The sequence below is a fragment of the Bombina bombina genome, chromosome 7 (assembly GCF_027579735.1).
Source record: "Bombina bombina isolate aBomBom1 chromosome 7, aBomBom1.pri, whole genome shotgun sequence".
Classification (NCBI taxonomy): Eukaryota; Metazoa; Chordata; class Amphibia; order Anura; family Bombinatoridae; genus Bombina; species Bombina bombina.
This window is the reverse complement of record NC_069505.1, coordinates 227,674,134-227,693,218: the sequence shown is the minus strand read 5'-3', so window position 1 is coordinate 227,693,218 and position 19,085 is coordinate 227,674,134. Positions and strand designations below refer to the sequence as shown.

Here is a 19,085-nt window from a genome sequence, read left to right as displayed (position 1 = left end):
ATAAAGCACAATTATTCCAATTCCTTATTTTTTATGCTTTCGCACTTTTTTCTTATCACCCCACTTCTTGGCTATTCGTTAAACTGATTTGTGGGTGTGGTGAGGGGTGTATTTATAGGCATTTTAAGGTTTGGGAAACTTTGCCCCTCCTGGTAGGAATGTATATCCCATACGTCACTAGCTCATGGACTCTTGCTAATATGAAAGAAATGAATTTATCAGGTAAGTTCTTACATAAATTATGTTATATATGTCTGTATATATATGTCTGTATATATGTGTGCCCTTTTATAATAATTGTCCAATTCTAGTCCTCTAGAGATACCAAAGGCATAAAGGACATCATGTGCTCTGTATTTACTGGCAGGGATCAGGTCTTGATGTTGCTCTGCTTGTTTGCTGTTTTTTTAAAGGAAAAATGCTTTAAGATTTAAACTCCCAAATGTTGTTGAAAATTATGATACCAAACTTCTGTTCCTGTAAAACTAATTTAAAGTGAAGGTAAAGTTTAAACGTTTGATCTACAGAATTAAGTTTAATATTTAAATTCATTAGGACTTTCATTCATCAAATTTATTACATTTTGTTTTAATACAAAGTTTTTTTACCAATTTTTAAATCCCAATATCGTCTCCGGTAATAACAACCCGTTTTTCTCTAATTTTTCTACTTCCTCATTACGTATCTCTATGTGCCAATTGAAATCCTGGCCGTTAGGCGGCCGTGACACTACGTCATCTTCATATTGACACATCTGCGCATGCGTCGCATCTAATCTGCATATTCCAAATCCCAACGCTCGTGGCTGATTCACACAGCATTCACCTTAATGCGCATAATCTTCTGACGATTCACACACTATATGAGGGAGACGCCTGCGCTTTGGAGCCCAGCAGTTTTGTCAATCGCATGCGCATTGCGGTTCACATACTTAAATCGCGCAAATGCTCTTGATCATTGTGAACGCACATAGATGATACGTATAGAGCGGGTAGGACCGCTCTATACGTAAAGACTGAGAAAGCAGGAAGAATTAGATGGGAGGAGTCAGGACAAAAACGGCTGAAAAGAAACGTTAGTAATAAAATGAAAATATTAATATGTTTTATTAAAAAAAAAAAAACGGCGATTATGTTTATATACATGGGGATAATGAGATGCTGTGTTTTGAATGTTCAAAATTAACTTTCACTTTAATCTTGGCAGAGCTTCATGTAAAATTAATATTTTTGCTTTCTAATGAAGTGACATTTATTTAGACTTTGTGATAACGTGCATTAAATCTGCATGGGATAGATCTATCAATCTCACCCTCTGCCAAATAGTATTAGGATAATTTAAAGGGGATTTATTTAAAATATTTTTGTTTGCATGTAAAAGATGGTATTTTAAAACTTAATTAGATTTATTTTTTGAAAAACTGTTGTTCCTGTATACTTTTTGTTTCCAAGATCGTAGAGACACAAACATATATCATATTTGTTTCAGTAATAATTTATAGTGACATGGAAGTCCAAAATTAAACTTTTGTAATTCAGAAAGAACTTTTATTATTATTTTTTATTGAGGTTTAAGTCATGGCATACAATAAGTTTGAATAAACTTTGATTACAATGAAAAATCAAAGGCTTAAAGTAAAATATCTTGACTAATACAAAAACCCAGTACAAATAATCTGGATCAAGAGACCAGGGATTCTCTTCTCTGGTGGCTATCTTGGTTCCATCTGTCCAGGGGAATGAGCTTCCGCAGGCCAGAATGGACTATAGTAACGACAGATGCCAGCCTTCTGGGCTGGGGGCAGACTGGAACTCCCTGAAGGCTCAGGGTTCGTGGACTCAGGAGGAAGCCCTCCTTCCGATAAACATTCTGGAACTAAGAGCGATATTCAATGCTCTTCAGGCTTGGCCTCAGCTAGCTGCGGTCAGGTTCATCAGATTTCAGTCGGACAACATCACGACTGTAGCCTATATCAACCATCAGGGGGGTACAAGGAGCCCCCTGGGGATGTTGGAGGTTTCAAAAATAATTCTATGGGCAGAGGTTCACTCTTGCCACTTCTCAGCTATCCATATCCCAGGAGTAGAGAACTGGGAGGCGGATTTCTTAAGTCGGCAGACTTTTCATCCGGGGGAGTGGGAGCTCCATCCGGAGGTATTTGCCCAGTTGATTCAACTATGGGGCAAACCAGAACTGCATCTCATGGCGTCTCGTCAGAATGCCAAGCTCTTCCTTGTTACGGGTCCAGGTCCAGGGATCCCAAGGCAGCGCTGATAGATGCTCTAGCAGCGCCCTGGTCCTCCAGCCTGGCTTATGTGTTTCCACCGTTTCCTTTGCTCCCTCGTCTGATTGCCAAGATCAAGCAGGAGAAAGCTTTGGTGATTTTGATAGCTCCTGCGTGGCCACGCAGGACTTGGTTTGCAGATCTGGTAGACATGTCATCCTTTCCACCATGGACTCTGCCTCGGAGGCAGGACCTTCTACTTCAAGTTTTTTTCAGACATCCAAATCTAATTTCTCTGCGTCTGACTGCTTGGAGATTGAATGCTTGATTCTATCAAAGCGTGGTTTTTCCGAGTTTGTCATTGATACCTTAATGATGGCTTGAAAGCCTGTCACCAGGAAAATCTATCATAAGATATGGTTTAAATATCTTCATTGGCGTGAATCCAAGGGTTACTCATGGAGTAAAGTCAGGATTCCTAGAATCTTATCCTTTCTCCAAGAGGGATTGGAGAAAGGATTGTCTGCTAGTTCCTTAAAGGGACAGATTTCTGCTCTGTCTATTCTTTTGCACAAACGTGTGGCTGAGGTTCGACGTTCAGGCGTTTTGTCAGGCTTTAGTTAGAATTAAGCCTGTGTTTAAACCTGTTGCTCCGCCATGGAGTTTAAATTTAGTTCTTAAAGTTCTCTAAGGTGTTCCGTTTGAACCTTTGCATTCCATAGATATTAAACTTTTATCTTGGAAAGTTCTGTTTCTAGTAGCTATCTCTTTGGCTCGAAGAGTTTCAGAGTTATCTGCTTTACAGTGTGATTCCCCTTATCTGATTTTCCATGCAGATAAGGTAGTTTTGCGTACCAAACCTGGGTTTCTTCCTAAGGTAGTATCTAATAAGAACATCAATCAGGACATTGTTGTTCCTTCATTATGTCCTAATCCTTCCTCAAAGAAGGAACGTCTTTTACACAATCTTGATGTGGTTCATGCTTTAAAAATTTATTTACAAGCTACGAAGGATTTTCGTCAAACATCTGCTTTGTTTGTTGTCTACTCTGGACAGAGGAGAGGCCAAAAGGCTTCGGCAACTTCTCTTTCTTTTTGGCTAAGAAGCATAATCCGCTTAGCTTATGAGACTGCTGGCCAGCAGCCTCCTGAAAGAATTACAGCTCATTCCACTAGAGCGGTGGCTTCCTCATGAGCTTTTAAAAATGAGGCTTCTGTTGAACAGATTTGTAAGGCGGCGACTTGGTCTTCGCTTCACACTTTTTCTAAATTCTACAAATTCGATACTTTTGCTTCTTCTGAGGCTATTTTTGGGAGAAAGGTCTTACAGGCAGTGGTGCCTTCCATTTAAGTGCCTGCCTTGTCCCTCCCTTCATCCGTGTCCTAAAGCTTTGCTATTGGTATCCCACAAGTAATGGATGAACCCGTGGACTGGATACACCTTTACAAGAGAAAACACAATTTATGCTTACCTGATAAATTTATTTCTCTGTGGTGTATCCAGTCCACGGCCCGCCCTGTCATTTTAAGGCAGGCGTTTTTTATTTTTAAACTACAGTCACCACTGCACCCTATAGTTAATCCTTTTTTTCTTGCTTGTCTTCGGTTGAATGACTGGGAGTGGAAGTTAGGGGAGGAGCTATATAGACAGCTCTGCTGTGGGTGTCCTCTTGCAGCTTCCTGTTGGGAAGGAGAATATCCCACAAGTAATGGATGAACCCATGGACTGGATACACCACAAGAGAAATAAATTTATCAGGTAAGCATAAATTGTGTTATTTTACAGGTACAGTATTTATTGAATACTGTGTTGTGCTAGTGTTAAGCTAAACTTATCACTATTGCACCCCTAATATGTTAGTTCAAACATATTTTAAAGTTTTTAAACACACTGGCAAGTGAAAATAAAGCTAAAACTGCCTTGTTTCACTTTAAGGCGGTTTTCACTTTACAGCGGGGCTCCGTTCCCTAACTTGCTGTCCCTAACCTGCTTTATGAGCGGGGTTTACCTTTAGTATTTTTGGATCTCAATCTATCCTTTAATGATCAGGGAAAAATTGATTCCAAAACACATTTCAAAACTATGGACTGTAATGGCTTCCTGAGCTTTGACAGTAACCATTATGTACCTTGGAAAACTAATGTGCCTTATGGCCAGTTTAAACGTATCAGAAGGAACTGCAGTAATATACAAGTATTTGATGAACAAAGTCTGTCTTTAAAAGAATGTTTCATTGAAAAGAGGTTATCCACCTAGTCTTGTTGAGGATAGTTATCTGAAAGCAAGGTCCGATGAGAGAATCCTAAAATCGGCTTTAAAAAAGTAAATGAAGAAACAAAGAACTGTAGTACAATGTTTATAACACAGTTTAATAGCCATCATAAGGAAATTTAAAAAGGTTTTAGGTAAATACAGGGATATCCTTAAAAAGGATCCTGTTTTGAAGGAAACCATAGGTGAACAACCTAGGGTGTTTTTTAGGAGAGCATCCACCCTTAAAAACCATCTAGCACCAAGTAAGATAGTAAAACATGCAATTAAACCATTTGATAAGATATTAAGAACAGAACAACTCAAACATTTTTTTTTTTTTTTAAAAATGGTTCTTATAGATGTGGGAAAAAGAATTCTAAATTGTGTAAGTACAGCACACATGGTAGAACCACGTTTGAATGAAATACATCCAAACACTCATATATGATCACTGGCTCCCCATCATGTTCCTCAACTTATGTCATATATCTATTAACCTGTAAATGTGGGGTTAACTATGTAGACCGCACCACAAGACGGTTGAGTCACAGATGGTCAGAACACTTTAGAAATATAAAAAATAAATACCAACATCATAGTGTGGGGGAGACCAAAATTGTTTTTGCATTACTCCAATAGAAACGATTCCAAAAACCCATAGATATAACAGATTCAAAAGGTTACGCCAGAGGAAAACCTTCTGGATTTAAAAACTAAATTCTCTTTATCCACAAGGCCTTAACTTTTAAAGGGCCCTGATACCCAAATGTTGAAACACTTGAAAGTGATGCAGCATAGCTGTAAAAAGCTGACTAGAAAATATCACCTGAACATCTCTAGGTAAAAAAGAAAGTTATTTTACCTCAAAAGTTCCTCAGTAGCCACATCCCATTGTAAAGGACTTCTAAGCAGCATATCAGTATGTCTGTCCTGGGACAGCTAAGGGAGTGAGCTTTGTGCAGACTCATTATTTCCCTATTCAGTTTTTAAGGAAGTTTACTATGAAATCTCATGAGTTAAGGGAAATCTCATGAGATCACAGTAAAAGAGTTCATGACCTCAGCACTGCTGATGCTGATTGGCTGCAGTTCATTTCTTCATTTTTTTTTTAAATTATTTTTTTTTACCTGCAGCTGGAAAGCAGCTGAAGTATAAGTTTTTACACAGAATTTACTCAACTGAGCTGAGGAAGTTGTGAGGTAAAATATCTTCCTTTTTTTTTTACATAGCGATGCTCAGGTGATATTTCCCTGTCGGCTTTTTACAGTTATATTTCATCAGTTTTAAGTGATTTAGCATATGAGTATTATGTCCCTTTAAACATAGACCTTGCAGCTTTTTAAAAATGGATTTTAAATTTAGATTATATTACACTTATTATTACTAATGATTTATATTATGTATTTTTCACTTTATTAAGGGGGATCACTTCACATTTATTATGAAGATATTCAAATTAAGTGCCCTCTATCTGAGTAGGAGATTTGTATAGGATTGAATTGAGACCACAATTGATTGATAAATTGAGACCACAAAAAACAGTATATTCTTGAGACTGTCAAATAGATCTCAAATACATTTCAAAGTGCAAGGGCCTGTTGAAGAAGTTGCTTATAATGAAAATACCAAATCAAAATCGGAAAGGCATCGGCTTTACATCGCGAACCGGAAGTGATACTAACACAGAATGTACACTTCCGGTTTCGGCGATTCTGGCTATTAAATCCTATTCTGACTTGGAACTATTAAACAAAACACAAGGGGAATAAGGATCTAGTGAACAATAAGTCACTTTACAATTATAACAATATGATTAAATATAACTAGGAATAAACATAACTTTGATACAAGATTTTGAATGGGAAAGTAGCACTTCCGGTTCAAAGGCACATCATTTTGGCACGAAAATGGCGCAGTGTGATTGGTACTCCATAGTTTAAAAAAAGGCCTAATAGTGCTTACCACAATACAGTCTTGAAAAAGGCCCAAGGAAGGGCCGAAACGCGTTGGCTATTGATGGTAAGCCTCATTTCATTTAATTTAGGAATATTTTAGCGTTATTGCACTATTTGTTTTTTGTATTCCACAGGTACACTGGGAATCTTTTGTGTTTTATCATTTGGATTTAGGATAATAGAACGATCAGTTCAGCATTATCTGCATTTTTTCACTTTTTTGTGACTATATTGGAACTATTTTTTATCACTTATTTTTATATATATTTTTATTTTTCATAAATAACATTTTCATCACAAACTTATATTTTTATTTTTAATTTGGCCACACCACAAGGACACTATTTTTGTTGCATTTTAAAGGCACATTTTTTATTATCACCACCTTCTTGGACACCTTCACATCTACTACTCATAAGATAAACTCATCACAGGGCTGGATCGCCCCTAAGGAACTTGGAACATTATCCCATACCCTGGATTCAGGGATTTTTTTTATCACACTTGGAGACACAACACACTGTATAATATACACACTTATATCTAGTAATCTCTTACCACTGAGATTTTTTACCATTTAGGATTGTACTTTTTCTTGTAACAGCTATATGTTTTTATTCATATTTTTTACTGTATTCATGGATCCATGAATTTTTTTTTGGTGTTTTTATTTATTAATATCACTGTATGAGACTATATGTATCTTTGTGTTGAGTAACTCTAACACAGTTTAATTTTAAACATTTTTTATCGTGTATGTATTAATAAATTTGTACAATTTTACCTCAATCAGTATAGTGTTATTTAGAAATATCCCTGCCCATTGTGAGGCGCTCCCTAGATTTTAATCCAAACTGTTTATGAATCTGAAGACAAACTAGGTGTCTTGCTCTTTCTGGGGAGCTAGTAGGATATAGAGGAGGCGCTGTGAGGAGCCCAACGGAGATTTGTATAGGATTTTGTCCCTTCACGATAAGTTTGTGATAATTGTTGAAAGAACAAATCACACATATCACTGCACATATACGTTTGATCATATATATATATATATATATATATATATATATACAGTGAGGCCCCGGTTTACGCACGACTCGGTATACGAAATTTCGGTTTACGAAATCGAAATTTGAAGAAAATTTGACTCGGTTTACGAATTTTTTTCGCAATACGAAACAAAATGCCGGTTTGCCCCCCTCGGTTTACGAATATTTTTCGCAATACGAAACCAGTGGCCCCTGTGCCCCCTGCATACTCAAGTATGATTGAATTAATGAAGTTTGGGTACCAGTGTGGAGGTGTTGGAGAGGTTTTGGAGCCATTTTGCAGCAAGTTGTTGAGCCTTTTGGAGCCATTTGCAGCAAGTTGTTAAGCCTTTTGGAGCCATTTGCAGCAAGTTGTGGAGCCTTTTGGAGACATTGGAGCCATTTGCAGCAAGTTGTTAAGCCTTTTGGAGCCTTTTGGAGCATTTTTTGGACACTTTATTTGAATTTTTTTCGGACCTCCGGAACGCATTAATTGATTTTCAATGCATTCCTATGGGGAACCGTGTTTCGGTTTACGAATTTTTCGCAATACGAAACGACCCGGAGAACGAATTAAATTCGTAAACCGAGGCCTTATATATATATATATATATATATATATATATATATATATATATATATATATATATATATATATATATATATATATATATATATATATATATATATATATATATATATATATATATATATATATATATATACACAGTATCTATGTCTACATATATCTAGAAAGACTTTTAAACTAATAAAGTTCAAAAAATCTTACCTCCATAATGAATATGGAGGAATATTTGAGGACACTAAACGCCACTAATTTTAGCACTTTGATAGGGTGATATATGTATGGGAATTCTCAATGGTTCATATGGTTGTAAGTTAGGATTTAAACATAAAAGGCTCAAAGTATCACTAGAAAGAGATATAGCTATTCTTTTGCAGGACCTTATGTTAAATATTAGCCTTCTATAGGAATGAGATGAGTATTACATGTCACTATAGTTGAGACATTTTATATTTGTGTGTGTATATGTATGTATGTATGTGTATATATATATATATATATATATATATATATATATATTCGTGTGTATATATGTATATATATATATATGTATGTATATATATATATATATTATATACGTGTGTGTGTACATATATATGTGTATATATATATGTATGTGTATATATATATATATATATATATATATGTATATGTGTGTATGTATGTATATATATATATATATATATATATATATATATATATATATATATATATATATATATATATATATATATATATATATATATATATATATAGTGTGTGTGTATATGTACATAACTACATACATACATACATAAATACATACACCTACCTACCGGTTATATCCACTCATTATTTTCATAAAGTATCGTATTACTTTTGTATCCAACAAATTTAACAAAGAGGGGCATTTAATTTGGAGGATCTATTCTTGAGACATATATATACATTTAAAATGTGGTTTTGTCAATATAATGATGCATCTTGCATATAGTTTTAGGGGGAATTGATTGTACTGTTTAAACATGGTATGCTGAGATCGTTACAATGTCAAGTACTAATCATATACTATGTGTATATAGCTGCAGTTTTTAAACGAATATAATGCTTACATACAAAACACGTTATATTGGTATAATACAAATGTTTCCTTTGTTTCAAGCACTATTACTTGCAATAGGAGAGAGATCTAGTCATTAGAAGGTAACGCCTGAATGCTATTTACCTGAGTGATGTCACACAAGGAGGCGTGGGTATGATATTAAGGCATCATTGATTGGTCACTGGGTTCAAATAGACAGCGGTAGTTTTTGTTAATACAGTCTGAGGAAACGGCGTTGCACGCCAAGAAACGTGTTACTGTTATTGTTTTTAATGTGTTTTAAATTAAAGTATTTTAAACTTACTACCGTTGCCTTCTGTGACTTTTGGAGAAGTCGCTGATCTATGCACTTGTATCTTCACAAATAGGAGTTTGCTTACAAGTTACCTTTGGCAGTTACAGCTTAGAGCGTCGCTGGGAAAATACGGAGTAATATCCTCCTATGAGAATCATCGCTGTCTAGAGTTAGCCGAGCGGCTCAGAAGTCTCAGTCTGCCCCATTTTCACTACAGTGTGCTTCACTAAATGTGAGTACATAAACTTATATCTTTGTTGCTGATCGGATTTGTCTGGCGATACTGCACTTAGAGGCGCCTCTGTATCTTTTCCTATCGCCAGGAATTCCTATAAATTGGAAAATTGTTTAAAATTACATGCCCTATCTGAATCATGAAAGTTTATTTTGTGCTAGACTGTCCCTTTTAATATAAACAATCCAAATGACTCCTATTATGTCTGGGTTGCACATAAGCCAGGAGCAGTTGTAAACTTATACTGTCCTGAAAAAGGGAAAAGTAAACATCTGTAAACGTCCTTTAGTCTAAGGGCATAGCCATAAAACGCAATACCATGTGCAGGAGTGAAGCAGCTGGTGTATGTGCAAACCACCTAATCGCAGACCAACTAATTGATTATGAGATTAGTTGACGACTATTATAATAATAGATTTTTATTGATTAGTTGTTGCCCGTGATGCGCTTAGGAAGAAACAGACCTGCTCAGTAGAGCCAGGACCGGTGTTCTGCAAAACTGAACTTCGTAGTAAAATAGCTCTGCAATACTTTGTTGTATAAAGTTGTCGCTCAGCTAATGTTATATAATTCTGTACTCTGTGCAGAATTATTTAACATTATTTTGTAGATTTACTGCCCCTTTAACATTTTTCTCTGCACGTGCATGTGAAGCATAGCTAGATATTGTCAGTGTATCAGCATTTAAATACTGCAGTTGCTCAAAGCACCAGTGAAGTTTGTAAGATATAGGCAATTAACAGATGGTACAAGCACCTTAGGCTCTCTGACCATGTGCTGTGTTTAAAATGCTGGGGCACGGTGCATACTTAAATACACTTTTTTTAAAAAAAAAGCTATAGCTTTTATTAGAAGCATTTTCGCTAATGCATGTATATTACAAAAACAGAAATGCATTAATGTGTATTCCGATTTTGGCTGGAGTAGCCCTTTAAGTTTTTTTTTATTGCCTTATTATTTGTCAGGGCTAAACAAATTTAATTAAAATCTCGAAACCGGGGGAATATTAAGATCTAGCTGCTCCAAGCTAAGTTTTAGGTGTGGCTGGTGCAAGCCAGCGGAGGGCACCCATGGGTGTCCAGGCCCTAATTTTAAGGCACCACTGGCTCCCTGGCAGCAGGATTTGTTGAGCCCTGGTATCTTTAACTGGTCCTTTAAAATTACAAATGGTACTTACGGTACATATCCGGCTATAAAACGTTGTTACAATGTAGATCCATGCTTGAAGTGTACAGGAAGCAAAATCCCATTTAGGCAATTATCTCTATTTAAATGGTTTTAAAGCCTTAGAAGATTGCATCAAATGATCACCTGTGGAGACAAGTGTATAGTTTTATCTCGTTTCTGAAAGCAAAAGAAAGAAGAAAAAACGTCTGACATTGCTTAGTTAAGCAGCTCTATTGCCTAAGTGCTTTTCTTGAAAATGTTTAGCTCCTTTTTTAAAGTTGATAAATATGAGTTGTGTTCAGTCATGAAGATGATGTTTTGTCATTATGATTAGGCATTTCATAGTTTTCACTCAAGAGCCGCAGTTTAACAGACGTTTATGTCTGTTTGCTTTGGTAATAGATGTCTGTCAGTCAGTTTCCAATAAGCAACCAATTAGACAAAACATCAGTGTGAATGTAATATATTGTTTACCTGGAATTCTTAGTAAAGAGTAGATGCACTTGAATAATAATACTTTAAGTTGTAATATAAAATGTTAAAGGGATCGTTTAGTCAAAATTGAACTTTCATGATTCAGATAGAGAAGCAATTTACTAATTTACTCCTATTATCAATATGTATTTGTTCTCTTGGTATCTTTATTTGAAAGAGCAAAAATGTTATCTTAGGAGCCGGACCATTTTTGGTTCAGGACATGGGTAGCGCTTGCTGATTGGTGTCTAAATGTAGGGTGCTGTATGAAAAAAATGGGTTGCCTCCTAAATTTACATTCTTGCTCTTTCAAATAAAGAGTCCAAGAGAACAAAGAAAAATTGATAATAGGAGTAAATTAGAAAGTTGCTTAAAATTTCTGCTCTATCCAAATCATGAGTTTAATTTTGACTAGACTATCCCTTTAAACAAACGATTATTAATTTAAAAAAAGTTGTTTCCAAATGCTGAGAACTGGAAGTTCACACTGCAGTATTTAAAAGCCTAATAATACATATCTCTCCCCATTTGCCCTCAGCAGAGGTGACCAAATATGTAACTGAAATATCAATAAAAGTTTTGCCAGTAAAAGTGTTAAACCTTGTCCACTCAAGGAACATATCTGAGTTGTCTCCTCCAAATAAGGTAAACGATGTGAGGTCTTTGAACAGACTGCTTACAAGTTTGTCCTTTAAATTTGGTGCTCTCTTGGTTGTTACATTTGGTCTTACCCCTACCATTGTTCTATTGATTTATCTAGGGTTAATACATGCCAATATTTCCTTAAAATAGATGCCAAACTGTACTGCCTATATACCTAAGCTAACTGACTGTGTATTAACATGGGGGAGACTGCTTTAACTTTAACCTTGCTTGCTTACTAACAAGGTTCTACGCTACACCAAGTAATTTCCTTAAATGCCTGTGGATGTGAATTGTAATAACATTGGGACATACCTGTGGGAGGAAATAACCCAGAACCGGTGAATGGGTGCAACTACACAATAGGGAGCTCCCTGAATCTCTACTTAAAAGGGTACCCTTAATTATCTGCTTGGACTAAAGTTCTGATACCGCTAATGTGGCTTATTTTTGTAACTAAATACTGTAGGTTTGCCTTTGCAAACAGTATATCCTTATGGAATTGCAATAATGGGTATGCACAATTATTAAATGGTGTGTTATAATGCAATCATGAATGGTCTTTAACACTTATTTCTTTCATGTAATTAGCAAGGGTCCATGAGCTAGTGACGTATGGGATATACATTCCTACCAGGAGGGGCAAAGTTTCCCAAACCTCAAAATGCCTATAAATACACCCCTCACCACACCCACAATTCAGTTTTACAAACTTTGCCTCCCATGGAGGTGGTGAAGTAAGTTTGTGCTAGATTCTACGTTGATATGCGCTCCGCAGCAGGTTGGAGCCCGGTTTTCCTCTCAGCGTGCAGTGAATGTCAGAGGGATGTGAGGAGAGTATTGCCTATTTGAATTCAATGATCTCCTTCTACGGGGTCTATTTCATAGGTTCTCTGTTATCGGTCGTAGAGATTCATCTCTTACCTCCCTTTTCAGATCGACGATATACTCTTATATATACCATTACCTCTACTGATTCTCGTTTCAGTACTGGTTTGGCTTTCTACTACATGTAGATGAGTGTCCTGGGGTAAGTAAGTCTTATTTTCTGTGACACTCTAAGCTATGGTTGGGCACTTTATATAAAGTTCTAAATATGAGTTCAAACATTTATTTGCCTTGACTCAGGATGTTCAACGTTCCTTATTGCAGACAGTCAGTTTCATATTTGGGATAATGCATATGAATAAATCAATTTTTTTCTTACCTTAAAAATGTGACTTTTTTCCCTGTGGGCTGTTAGGCTCGCGGGGGCTGAAAATGCTTCATTTTATTGCGTCATTCTTGGCGCTGACTTTTTTGGCGCAAAAAATTATTTTCTGTTTCCGGCGTCATACGTGTCGCCGGAAGTTGCGTCATTTTTTGACGTTTTTTTGCGCCAAAAGTGTCGGCGTTCCGGATGTGGCGTCATTTTTGGCGCCAAATAATGTGGGCGTCTTTTTTGGCGCTAAAAAATATGGGCATCACTTTTGTCTCCACATTATTTAAGTCTCATTATTTATTGCTTCTGGTTGCTAGAAGCTTGTTCACTGGCATTTTTCCCATTCCTGAAACTGTCTTTTAAGGAATTTGATCAATTTTGCTTAATATGTTGTTTTTTCTATTACATATTGCAAGATGTCCCAGATTGACCCTGAGTCAGAAGATACTTCTGGAAAGTCGCTGCCTGGTGCTGGATCTACCAAAGTTAAGTGTATCTGCTGTAAACTTGTGGTATCTGTTCCTCCAGCTGTTGTTTGTACTGAATGTCATGACAAACTTTTTAATGCAGATAATATTTCCTTTAGTAATGTTACATTACCTGTTGCTGTTCCATCAACATCTAATACTAGTGTTCCTTTTAACATAAGAGATTTTGTTTCTAAATCCATTAAGAAGGCTATGTCTGTTATTCCTCCTTCTAGTAAACGTAAAAGGTCTTTTAAAACTTCTCATTTTTCAGATGAATTTTTAAATGAACATCATCATTCTGATAATGATTCCTCTGGTTCAGAGGATTCTGTTTCAGAGATTGATGCTGATAAATCTTCATATTTATTCAAAATGGAATTTATTCGTTCTTTACTTAAAGAAGTCTTAATTGCATTAGAAATAGAGGATTCTGGTCCTCTTGATACTAAATCTAAACGTTTAAATAAGGTTTTTAAATCTCCTGTAGTTATTCCAGAAGTTTTTCCTGTCCCTGATGCTATTTCTGAAGTAATCTCCAGGGAATGGAATAATTTGGGTAATTCATTTACTCCTTCTAAACGTTTTAAGCAATTATATCCTGTGCCATCTGACAGATTAGAGTTTTGGGACAAAATCCCTAAGGTTGATGGGGCTATCTCCACTCTTGCTAAACGTACTACTATTCCTACGGCAGATAGTACTTCCTTTAAGGATCCTTTAGATAGGAAAATTGAATCCTTTCTAAGAAAAGCTAACTTATGTTCAGGTAATCTTCTTAGACCTGCTATATCTTTAGCGGATGTTGCTGCCGCTTCAACTTTTTGGTTAGAAGCTTTAGCGCAACAAGTAACCGATCATAATTCTCATAGCATTGTTAATCTTCTTCAACATGCTAATAACTTTATTTGTGATGCCATCTTTGATATCATTAGAGTTGATGTCAGGTATATGTCTCTAGCTATTTTAGCTAGAAGAGCTTTATGGCTTAAAACTTGGAATGCTGATATGTCTTCTAAGTCAACTTTGCTTTCCCTTTCTTTCCAGGGTAATAAATTATTTGGTTCTCAGTTGGATTCTATTATCTCAACTGTTACTGGAGGGAAAGGAACTTTTTTACCACAGGATAAAAAAATCTAAAGGTAAATTTAGGTCTAATAATCGTTTTCGTTCCTTTCGTCACAACAAGGAACAAAAGCCTGATCCTTCACCCACAGGAGCGGTATCAGTTTGGAAACCATCTCCAGTCTGGAATAAATCCAAGCCTTTTAGAAAACCAAAGCCAGCTCCCAAGTCCACATGAAGGTGCGGCCCTCATTCCAGCCCAGCTGGTAGGGGGCAGATTACGATTTTTCAAAGAAATTTGGATCAATTCAATTCACAATCTTTGGATTCAGAACATTGTTTCAGAAGGGTACAGAATTGGCTTCAAGATAAGGCCTCCTGCAAAGAGATTTTTTCTTTCCCGTGTCCCAGTAAATCCAGCGAAGGCTCAAGCATTTCTGAAATGTGTTTCAGATCTAGAGTTGGCTGGAGTAATTATGCCAGTTCCAGTTCTGGAACAGGGGCTGGGGTTTTATTCAAATCTCTTCATTGTACCAAAGAAGGAGAATTCCTTCAGACCAGTTCTGGATCTAAAAATATTGAATCGTTATGTAAGGATACCAACATTCAAAATGGTAACTATAAGGACTATCCTGCCTTTTGTTCAGCAAGGGCATTATATGTCCACAATAGATTTACAGGATGCATATCTGCATATTCCGATTCATCCAGATCACTATCAGTTTCTGAGATTCTCTTTCCTAGACAAGCATTACCAGTTTGTGGCACTGCCGTTTGGCCTAGCAACAGCTCCAAGAATTTTTTACAAAGGTTCTCGGTGCCCTTCTGTCTGTAATCAGAGAACAGGGTATTGTGGTATTTCCTTATTTGGACGATATCTTGGTACTTGCTCAGTCTTCACATTTAGCAGAATCTCATACGAATCGACTTGTGTTGTTTCTTCGAGATCATGGTTGGAGGATCAATTTACCGAAAAGTTCATTGATTCCTCAGACAAGGGTAACCTTTTTAGGTTTCCAGATAGATTCAGTGTCCATGACTCTGTCTCTGACAGACAAGAGACGTCTAAAATTGATCTCAGCTTGTCGAAACCTTCAGTCTCAATCATTCCCTTCGGTAGCCTTATGCATGGAAATTCTAGGTCTTATGACTGCTGCATCGGACGCGATCCCCTTTGCTCGTTTTCACATGCTACCTCTTCAGCTCTGTATGCTGAACCAGTGGTGCAGGGATTACACAAAGATATCTCAATTAATATCTTTAAAACCGATTGTACCACACTCTCTGACGTGGTGGACAGATCACCATCGTTTAATTCAGGGGGCTTCTTTTGTTCTTCCGACCTGGACTGTAATTTCAACAGATGCAAGTCTGACAGGTTGGGGAGCTGTTTGGGGGTCTCTGACAGCACAAGGGGTTTGGGAATCTCAGGAGGTGAGATTACCAATCAATTTTTTGGAACTCCGTGCAATTTTCAGAGCTCTTCAGTCATGGCCTCTTCTAAAGAGAGAATCGTTCATTTGTTTTCAGACAGACAATGTCACAACTGTGGCATATATCAATCATCAAGGAGGGACTCACAGTCCTCTGGCTATGAAAGAAGTATCTCGAATACTGGTTTGGGCGGAATCCAGCTCCTGTCTAATTTCTGCGGTTCATATCCCAGGTATAGACAATTGGGAAGCGATTTATCTCAGTCGCCAAACGTTACATCCGGGCGAATGGTCTCTTCACCCAGAGGTATTTCTTCAGATTGTTCAAATGTGGGGACTTCCAGAAATAGATCTGATGGCTTCTCATCTACACAAGAAACTTCCCAGGTATCTGTCCAGATCCAGGGATCCTCAGGCGGAAGCAGTGGATGCATTGTCACTTCCTTGGAAGTATCATCCTGCCTATATCTTTCCGCCTCTAGTTCTTCTTCCAAGAGTAATCTCCAAGATTCTGAAGGAATGCTCGTTTGTTCTGCTGGTGGCTCCGGCATGGCCTCACAGGTTTTGGTATGCGGATCTTGTCCGGATGGCCTCTTTCCTACCATGGACTCTTCCGTTAAGACCAGACCTTTTGTCGCAAGGTCCTTTTTACCATCAGGATCTCAAATCCTTAAATTTAAAGGTATGGAGATTGAACGCTTGATTCATAGTCAGAGGTTTCTCTGACTCTGTGATTAATACTATGTTACAGACTCGTAAATCTGTATCTAGGAAGATATATTATCGAGTCTGGAAGACTTATATTTCTTGGTGTCTTTCTCATCTTTTTTCCTGGCATTCTTTTAGAATTCCGAGAATTTTACAGTTTCTTCAGGATGGTTTGGATAAAGGTTTGTCTGCAAGTTCCTTGAAAGGACAAATCTCTGCTCTTTCTGTTCTTTTTCACAGAAAGATTGCTAATCTTCCTGATATTCATTGTTTTGTACAAGCTTTGGTTCGTATAAAACCTGTCATTAAGTCAATTTCTCCTCCTTGGAGTTTGAATTTGGTTCTGGGGGCTCTTCAAGCTCCTCCGTTTGAACCTATGCATTCATTGGACATTAAATTACTTTCTTGGAAAGTTTTGTTTCTTTTGGCCATCTCTTCTGCTAGAAGAGTTTCTGAATTATCTGCTCTTTCTTGTGAGTCTCCTTTTCTGATTTTTCATCAGGATAAGGCGGTGTTGCGAACTTCTTTTAAATTTTTACCTAAGGTTGTGAATTCTAACAACATTAGCAGAGAAATTGTGGTTCCTTCATTATGTCCTAATCCTAAGAATTCTAAGGAGAGATCATTGCATTCTTTGGATGTAGTTAGAGCTTTGAGATATTATGTTGAAGCTACTAAGAATTTCCGAAAGACTTCTAGTCTATTTGTTATCTTTTCTGGTTCTAGGAAAGGTCAGAAGGCCTCTGCCATTTCTTTGGCATCTTGGTTGAAATCTTTAATTCATCATGCTTATGTCGAGTCGGGTAAAACTCCGCCTCAAAGGATTACAGCTCATTCTACTAGGTCAGTTTCTACTTCCTGGGCGTTTAGGAATGAAGCTTCGGTTGATCAGATTTGCAAAGCAGCAACTTGGTCTTCTTTGCATACTTTTACTAAATTCTACCATTTTGATGCGTTTTCTTCTTCTGAAGCAGTTTTTGGTAGAAAAGTACTTCAGGCAGCTGTTTCAGTTTGATTCTTCTGCTTATAATTTCAGTTTTTTTCATTATAAGATTTAAACTTTATTTTGGATGTGGATTATTTTCAGCGGAATTGGCTGTCTTTATTTTATCCCTCCCTCTCTAGTGACTCTTGCGTGGAAGATCCACATCTTGGGTAGTCATTATCTCATACGTCACTAGCTCATGGACTCTTGCTAATTACATGAAAGAAAACATAATTTATGTAAGAACTTACCTGATAAATTCATTTCTTTCATATTAGCAAGAGTCCATGAGGCCCACCCTTTTTGTGGTGGTTATGATTTTTTGTATAAAGCACAATTATTCCAATTCCTTATTTTTTATGCTTTCGCACTTTTTTCTTATCACCCCACTTCTTGGCTATGCGTTAAACTGATTTGTGGGTGTGGTGAGGGGTGTGTTTATAGGCATTTTGAGGTTTGGGAAACTTTGCCCCTCCTGGTAGGAATGTATATCCCATACGTCACTAGCTCATGGACTCTTGTTAATATGAAAGAAATGAATTTATCAGGTAAGTTCTTACATAAATTATGTTTTTTTATATTACCTTATAATATAGTTTTAGTGCCAGATAAAGGTATACTTTTAAACCACCAGTGGAGGGTATATATTATTTATTGCCACCCTCTGATGCTTTATTTCTTTTTCTTGTTTAATATTTTAGGGTTATATCTCTGTTGCACTGCATATTTGCTAAGTTCCTGATAATAGCAAGTGTGTAAGAACTGGGTCTGATTAATTCTGGCGCCCATCATCCATGTTAAATATATATATATATATATATATATATATATATATATATATATATATATATATATATATATATATATATATATATATATATATATATATATATATATATATATATATATATATATATATATATATACACAGGGAGTGCAGAATTATTAGGCAAATTGTATTTTTGAGGATTAATTTTATTATTGAACAACAACCATGTTCTCAATGAACCCAAAAAACTCATTAATATCAAAGCTGAATAGTTTTGGAAGTAGTTTTTAGTTTGTTTTTAGTTATAGCTATTTTAGGGGGATATCTGTGTGTGCAGGTGACTATTACTGTGCATAATTATTAGGCAACTTAACAAAAAACAAATATATACCCATTTCAATTATTTATTTTTTACCAGTGAAACCAATATAACATCTCAACATTCACAAATATACATTTCTGACATTCAAAAACAAAACAAAAACAAATCAGTGACCAATATAGCCACCTTTATTTGCA

The 19,085-nt window shown here is 36.4% G+C and overlaps 1 protein-coding gene across 3 annotated transcripts in view; it reads left to right on the top strand.

Annotated features, from left to right (window-relative positions):
* The window catches only part of PLEKHA7 (pleckstrin homology domain containing A7), a 918,161-nt gene that overhangs the window by 59,551 nt on the left and 839,525 nt on the right, over positions 1-19,085 (top strand). The gene's annotated exons all lie outside the window — the stretch shown is intronic.